The sequence below is a fragment of the Amphiura filiformis genome, chromosome 10, assembly GCF_039555335.1.
Source record: "Amphiura filiformis chromosome 10, Afil_fr2py, whole genome shotgun sequence".
In the NCBI taxonomy this organism is placed as follows: domain Eukaryota; kingdom Metazoa; phylum Echinodermata; class Ophiuroidea; order Amphilepidida; family Amphiuridae; genus Amphiura; species Amphiura filiformis.
The window spans coordinates 23,168,363-23,177,065 of NC_092637.1; positions in this window are offsets into that span (position 1 = coordinate 23,168,363).

Sequence of the window (8,703 nt, forward strand, 5' to 3'; positions counted from 1 at the left end):
AGTTATTTCCAAAAAAAAAGATCACACTAAAAGACACAATTTCCTGCCTAATTTTAAAACCAGAATATTTTTTAAATGTATATTCAAGCACCATGTTCTTATCCGAGATTACTGAAAAGAATTTTTTTTTATTTTACCGAGAAAACTAATTTCAAAGTAAAAATTGTGCTGATTTTAACATGTATCGATTGACTTATAGTACGACTATGCATAACAATAGAGGATGGTAAGTAGCGTTCTGAGTGTATTCTTTCGTTATCAATTTGATAATCTAGGACAGTGATGTTGAATCCGACTGGTTTCTATAAACTACCAAATTATTTAAATTAAATTTTTAATGTCAACAATCCTATTTATATGTTTTGTACACAGCTAGAATACCCTGAGGGGAAATATCTGTTTGCGCAAAATAGAACAGCATACTATATAGTTTGGTCTGGGAATACAGACGGGGAGTTATTCCTCTAAAAGGCGTAATGCGGTAAAGCGTAACTAATGTTAACTCAGCTAATGTCACGATGTCTGGTGTAATGTATTGTCAGGAGGGGTATGATTGAATTTAATTCTAAACTTACAAGTTGGCGTTAAGACTACTATTACCCTTTAAGTTCTAAAGTCTCTGTTTTCATGCTACAATGTGTTGATTTGGCTGTCCAGTAGGACTGTTAATTTTCTAAAAAAGCATTGCATACTTTTCAATTCTAGACATTTACAATACCAACAGGTATACACTTGTAATACACATATAAACTGTTCCAAAAAATAAGCCCCCCCCCCTAAGAATTGTTGGTATAATCCAAAAACGGCTTGATCAATTCTCTTGTTTTAAAGTTTGGAACATAGTTTTGCATCAAGTGAACGGGGTTTTGCTGTTATCTGTGTGTATTGTATACCTCGATTGGCTACATTAGGGTCCACATTTATCCATCGTTTTTCAGTGGAAGCGGTTAGTCTGATGGATCGGACGCCCGTCTACAGATCGGCATATTCCATTGCCTTTTTTAAGTTCATATCAATTTGTAAGCGCTCTTTAGCAAAGTCATAGTTCATTGAATTTATAACCGTATGTCAAAACAGGCGAAAATAGTAACTTTTTCGTGCACTAGCTTTCCGATCGTATTATTACATATGGATTTGTAAGCTCTCTTTAAGCAAAGTAATTGTTCATTGAAGTTACAACTGTATGACAAAACAGGCAAAAATAGTAACTTTTAGCAAGAATTGGCAATTGCTCATTGAAATGAATATAGTATATGGACAATGTAAGTGTACTCTTTCATCTAATAAAAAATAAAATTTGAAAAATATTGCAAGTGTGACCTGATTTTTTGACTTTAAAACCTACATTTTGGTCAAAAAGTGCGCGCGAATATGTTGTTTTTAACAAATTTACCACAGTCGCCTTGGCATAAACATTGAATTGCGTCATCTGTTGACGTAATGAAAAAAAAATAGCGGGATCTATTAGCTTTCGTTCGATAAAAAAAAAATGTAATTGGATGAATTGGAACACTTGAGGTTTTGACAAAAACCAATCACAGATGCCTATTTTAAACTGGTCACCAGCTAGAAGCTCACACAGCTCTTATGATACTATGTACTCAATACTTACCAGTGGACACGTCAGCAAAATGACGTTAATACAACGTCGGAACGTTGTATAATGGTTGTAGGATGGTTGTATAATTAAGAAAGTTTTTTTTACGTAAATTAGTTGGTTTAAGGGCACACGATGTACCGTTGGTCGAAGCAGCCAAAAAAAAAGTCGATTTCATTATCTTAATCAACACTGACAACATAAACTAGTCAGGCAGCTGCTTGACTAGCTTTAAACTAGTTAGGCTAGCTGGTCAAGCTGGCTTGACTAGCTTTTATTATTTATTATTATTATTACTACTACTATTAGTGATATTTGGGATATTCACATGCGATTGCAGAGTTTAAAAAGGTAAGAATACTAAACATGATACGTACTAATAATATGTTTCACTTTCTGTAACGTCTAAGTTAGTCAAGCAAGCAAACTACCAAATTATTTAAGTTAAATTTTTAATGTCAACAATCCTATTTATATGTTTTGTACACAGCTAGAATACTCTTAGGGTATATATCCGTTTACGCAAAATAGAACAGCATACTATTTGGTCTGGGAATACAGACGGGGAGTTTTTTCCTCTAAAAGGCGTAATGCGGTAAAGCGTAACTAATGTTAACTCAGCTAATGTCACGATGTCTGGTGTAATGTATTGTCAGGAGGGGTATGATTGAATTTAATTCTAAACTTACAAGTTGGCGTTAAGACTACTATTACCCTTTAAGTTCTAAAGTCTCTATTTTCATGCTACAATGTGTTGATTTGGCAGTCCAGTAGGACCGAAATGATCTTAATTAACTATTACTCTTTTATAGCATAGCTCTTTGATGTGATAATTTGTTAATTTTCTAACAAAGCATTGCATACTTTTCAATTCTATACCTTTACAATACCAACAGGTATACACTTGTAATACACATATAAACTGTTCCAAAAAATAAGCCCCCCCCTAAGAATTGTTGGTATAATCCAAAAACGACTTGATCAATTCTCTTGTTTTAAAGTTTGGAACATAGTTTTGCATCAAGTGAACGGGGTTTTGCTGTTATCTGTGTGTATTGTATACCTCGATTGGCTACATTAGGGTCCACATTTATCCATCGTTTATCAGTGGAAGCGGGTAGTCTGATGGATAGTTTAGCAAAGTCATAGTTCATTGAATTTATAACCGTATGTCAAAACAGGCGAAAATAGTAACTTTTTCGTGCACTAGCTTTCCGATCGTATTATTACATATGGATTTGTAAGCTCTCTTTAAGCAAAGTAATTGTTCATTGAAGTTACAACTGTATGACAAAACAGGCAAAATAGTAACTTTTAGCAAGAATTGGCAATTGCTCATTGAAATGAATATAGTATATGGACAATGTAAGTGTACTCTTTCATCTAATAAAAAATAAAATTTGAAAAATATTGCAAGTGTGACCTGATTTTTTGACTTTAAAACCTACATTTTGGTCAAAAAGTGCGCGCGAATATGTTGTTTTTAACAAATTTACTACAGTCGCCTTGGCATAAACATTGAATTGCGTCATCTGTTGACGTAATGAAAAAAAAATAGCAGGATCTATTAGCTTTCGTTCGATAAAAAAAAATGTAATTGGATGAATTGGAACACTTGAGGTTTTGACAAAAACCAATCACAGATGCCTATTTTAAACTGGTCACCAGCTAGAAGCTCACACAGCTCTTATGATACTATGTACTCAATACTTACCAGTGGACACGTCAGCAAAATGACGTTAATACAACGTCGGAACGTTGTATAATGGTTGTAGGATGGTTGTATAATTAAGAAAGTTTTTTTTTACGTAAATTAGTTGGTTTAAGGGCACACGATGTACCGTTGGTCGAAGCAGCCAAAAAAAAAGTCGATTTCATTATCTTAATCAACACTGACAACATAAACTAGTCAGGCAGCTGCTTGACTAGCTTTAAACTAGTTAGGCTAGCTGGTCAAGCTGGCTTGACTAGCTTTTATTATTTATTATTATTATTACTACTACTATTAGTGATATTTGGGATATTCACATGCGATTGCAGAGTTTAAAAAGGTAAGAATACTAAACATGATACGTACTAATAATATGTTTCACTTTCTGTAACGTCTAAGTTAGTCAAGCAAGTTAGTCGAGCCGGCTCGACTAACGTCAAGTTGGTCAAGCATGTTAGTTAATGTGTTGGGCACCGTCTGGACTAACTTTACGTTAGTCAAGCTGACCAATTTAAGTTTCAGTGAATATGTTATTGAACAATAACACTTGGTTGTTTTGCAATAGTTCATTCTACAAATCATATACTTTTACAACATAACTCAAGAACCACAGGACCTACAAAACTATTATGTGATATTTGAATTCTTCTACACACTCGCTATTAAATGATCAATGCAATTTTGCCAAAGCTCACTACCATTCGCAACAGTTTAAAATACTTGCTTACATTAACGTTGTAATAACATGATTTTACGATTGTCGGCAAAATTTGGTTGGTTTAACGTTGTAATCTTCGTTTGAAATAAGGCGAGTCCTTGCGTCAAATACCCGTGAAGGTAGGCGCGGACACGCACATTTCTAACGGTGTGGAGTCCGCGTGATCCGTAAAAATCGAACCAAGCAAAGAGCAGAAAATCCTAGTTTTGTTGTTCCACTGGAAAATCGGGTTCACATAATACGTCCAGGTCCCTGAGTACACTTTCATTTTAGTTTCACATCAAGTAATCAACCTGGATTCTCAATTTTCTACAATCACCATACCGTGATCGCCGTTGCTAATTCTCTCTCACTAAATCTCCACAACAATTATGTACTGCATGATGTCCGCATCTACGTGAATGTATATATTGTCAATCCCCGCCCTGATAGCCTCCACTACAGGCAGATTTCAATCCTGTCGTCATGACTGTTTTGGTTGTTGCAGTTACTTCTATTCCTCCTGGGGCAGTAGTAATGCACACGGAAGCTTCTTCGAGTCTATATATTTCAGGTAAATAAACAAGTGTGTTTCTTGTATTAAAAATAGGTCGCCGCGCCATTTCAACCTGGGCGAAATGTTACCGAATTAATATATGTCATGTCAATAAGGATGCTACATTTATTAGTAAATATGTTTCTCTTTTTTTTCAAGCAATATATGAAATCATTTAATATCGTATGAAACACACCCTTCTCTGCACTGCTTTGATTTCAGACATAAACCGTATTACTATACATCCTGCCTCTAAAAATAACAATATAAAATCCGCATTTTGCATTTTATACCCCAAACCAGAAGACCTACTTTTGTTAAAAATCAGCTAGGGTGTACGGTTTATTGAACTATACTGCGCCAATAAAGTATCCTTACAGTTGGAAAAATAATCACAATTCCCAAACTGAACAATATTGGGGTAAATTTGTTTTTTTAATAGATGCACTAGCTAATCTTGCACATTATGACACCACATTGAATCCAATGTGACTTCAAGAAGCAAAGTTACAAGTATTTGATTAGACGAAGTTCCAGTTTTGAAAGTGACAAACTGGCCTATTCAAAACTCCACAGACTAGACATCTGGTTTGAGAGTGGTGAATGACTAATTTATGCGTTTGGCTTTAATTTAAAACAAAAGGAACAAAAGAAAACTGAAACAAAAGAACTGACAAATAAAATGAAAGTTATGAAAAGTACAGAGAAGTAAGAACAGAAATAAAAACTGCTTTAAATAACGCTTCATTGAAGAATCTGTGTTGTCTCTTTGTTTCGCTTGTTGGAATCTTTTTGCGCCTTGTATAGGCCAGTTTGTCACTTTTAAAACTGGACCTTCGTCTATTCAATTGCTTTTAACTTCTTGAGGTCACATTGGATTCAATGTGGTGTCATAATGTGCAGAAATAGATAGTGCATCTATTAAAAAAACTAATTTAACCCAATATTGTCCAGTTTTGAAATTGTGATTATTTTTCCAAGTGTAAGGATACTTTATTGGTGCAGTATACAATCCTTTTGGGGTTTTCCCTTTTTTAATTATAAATAGAACTGAGATAAAAACACACAAAGTCGCAACTTAGACTTATTGATATAGATCTTAATCAAATTTATACTACATTGCTAAGCGATAGCGATTGGTTTTCAACCAATGAGGTACATCACTTTTTGTTGCGTTCGGAAAAGCACGCTACCCCATTGGTCAAATACCAATCGCTCGTCGCTCAGCGATGGGGTATAAATTCAGCCCTATGCTTGCGTTCATGTCTAGACAGATACACCGGCGAGAATAAGCAGGATTGGTAACTTACCTCTTTGAAACAATGTATTATTTATTGAATTAAGTTCAGAAAGTACCAGTGACGTAGTCAGTAAGAGCGTTCTTGCCAAAGGAACACTCGTCGGTGATATCAATTTTGCTAGCAGTACATTCACAAGTTCGCTCCACTTCTTTGTTTATAAGTCCAATAATTTATTATTATTATTATTATTATTATTATTATTATTATTATTATTATTATTATTATTATTATTATTATTATTATTATTATTATTATTATTATTATTATTATTATTATTATCATCATTATTATTATTATTATTATTACTAGCGGGATACCCGCTAGATGGGAGCGTTCACCATAACAGGAATAATTACTGAACAGGTAGAATCATTGAAAAGGTACATTTTATTTTTCTAAACCTGTCTCTTCTTACACTTTCTTTTTTAGTTTCTTTGCTTAGCTTGTGAGTTTCCGTTTCCATGTGATTTATTTATTTAATCTCGTTCCCATTATTTTCTAAATCTGTTCTTTCTTACATTTCCCTTTAGCTTCTTTGTTTATTTGCTGCTTGTGATTTCCCGTTTCCATGTTTTTTATTTAATTCTGTTCTCATTATTTTAGCTTTTTTTCTTACATTTCCTGATTAGTTTCTTTCCTTCTTTGTTTCGTTCCCGTTTCATTTAGTTACTTTAACCCGTTGGCCTATTACTCGTACTTTTTTGTCCTCATTTTAATTTTATTTTTCTTTATAGTACCGCTTCATGTTGTTTGTACAACAAACATCTTTTTCCCGTATTTATTACGTCCTCTCATAGCCTGTCTGCGGACGCGTTCACCCGTTATCGTAATCCTGTGACCCGTCCATGTACCTTTTTGTCCTTCATCTTTCCTTCTTTCTGTATTATCATGTCCACTGGTCTCTGGCTCGCAGTCGCGTGGCTCTGCGCCGTTTATGCGCCCATTGGCGTAGTGCGCATTACGCACGAGGCGCCGACGCGCTGCCGGCCAGCTGCAGTGACGCGTAGGCTGACAACCGATTTTCATAACAATAAACCCGTTTTTACCCATATTTTCACTGTTTTTGCAGCCAATTCTTGACCGTTTTCAACCAAATAAAGTTTAAACACGTTCCCGTATATTCATCGATCTCCCGTATGAATTTGGCGACATTTGGATCGAAACTGACGGAGCCTTTATAGGCATACATAGATACATACATACATAGATACAACATTCCCCTATTTATAGTAAGACTAGCGGGACACCCGCGCTACGCGCGGGTCCCCGCTAGGTGAGTAAATGGGAGCGTTAACTAAAACGGGAGGAATTACTGAACAGGTAGAATCATTGAAAAGGTAAATTTCATTTATCTGAGTCTGACCCTCGTTAAGCCTAAGTTTCCATTTTAGCTTCTTTCTTTCTTTTTAGTTTCTTCTACATGGGCCAATTTTGTTCCATTTTTTAAAAACATTTTGCTGCTAAGCCCATTGGCGTAGTGCGCATTACGCACGAGGCGCCGACGCGCTGCCGGCCAGCTGCAGTGACGCGTAGGCTGACAACCGATTTTCATAACAATAAACCCGTTTTACCCATATTTTCACTGTTTTGCAGCCAATTCTTGACCGTTTTCAACCAAATAAAGTTTAAACACGTTCCCGTATATTCATCGATCTCCCGTATGAATTTGGCGACATTTGGATCGAAACTGACGGAGCCTTTATAGGCATACATAGATACATACATACATAGATACAACATTCCCCTATTAGTAAGACTAGCGGGACACCCGCGCTACGCGCGGGTCCCCGCTAGGTGAGTAAATGGGAGCGTTAACTAAAACGGGAGGAATTACTGAACAGGTAGAATCATTGAAAAGGTAAATTTCATTTATCTGAGTCTGACCCTCGTTAAGCCTCAGTTTCCATTTTAGCTTCTTTCTTCGTTGTTAGTTTCTTCTACATGGGCCAATTTTGTTCCATTTTTAAAAACATTTTGCTGCTAAGCTTGCAAATTTCCGTTACCATGTTTTTTATTTACTCAATCCCGTTCCCATTATTTTCTAAATCTGTCCTTTCTTACATTTCCCCGTTGACTTCATTTTTTATTTGCTGCTTAGCTTGTGATTTCCCGTTTTCATGTTATTTATTTAGTTTAATAGCTTTTTTTATTTAAATCATCTAATTTTATTAGATTTTATTATTCTTTCCTTCTTTAGCCTATTTTATTCCCGTTTTCATTTTCTTACTGTGACTAACTATAGGCTAACCCACATACTCGTAAGCCTACCTGTTTGTCCTCATTTTGTTTTCTTTTTTAATTACAGTAGGCCTACCTCTTCATGTTGTTTGTACTTTTTAACACACATCTTTTCCCCGTATTTATTACGCCTACGGTCGGTCGTTCACCCGTATTATCATTCATTGCGCGACTCTGCGTCTTTTACTCGCGACATGGCGTAGTGCTGCGTTACCCGCGCGCTATCGCTGCGCTACGCGGGCGGCTTGGCATTAGATACGCGCACGGGCTAGCTTGACAACTGACTCCCTTTTTTGTTTACCCAGCATAGCAACGTACCACATTTTCACTGATTTTGAGGCCAATTCTTGACCGTTTTCAACCAAATAAAGTTTAAACACGTTCCCGTATATTCATCGATCTCCCGTATGAATTTGTCGACATTTGGATCGAAACTGACGGAGCCTTTCCATGATACATAGATACATACATAGATACATACAACATTTCCCTATTTATAGTAAGATTATTATTATTATTATTATTATTATTATTATTATTATTATTATTATTGTTATTGTTATTGTTATTGTTATTGTTATTATTATTATTATTATTATTGTT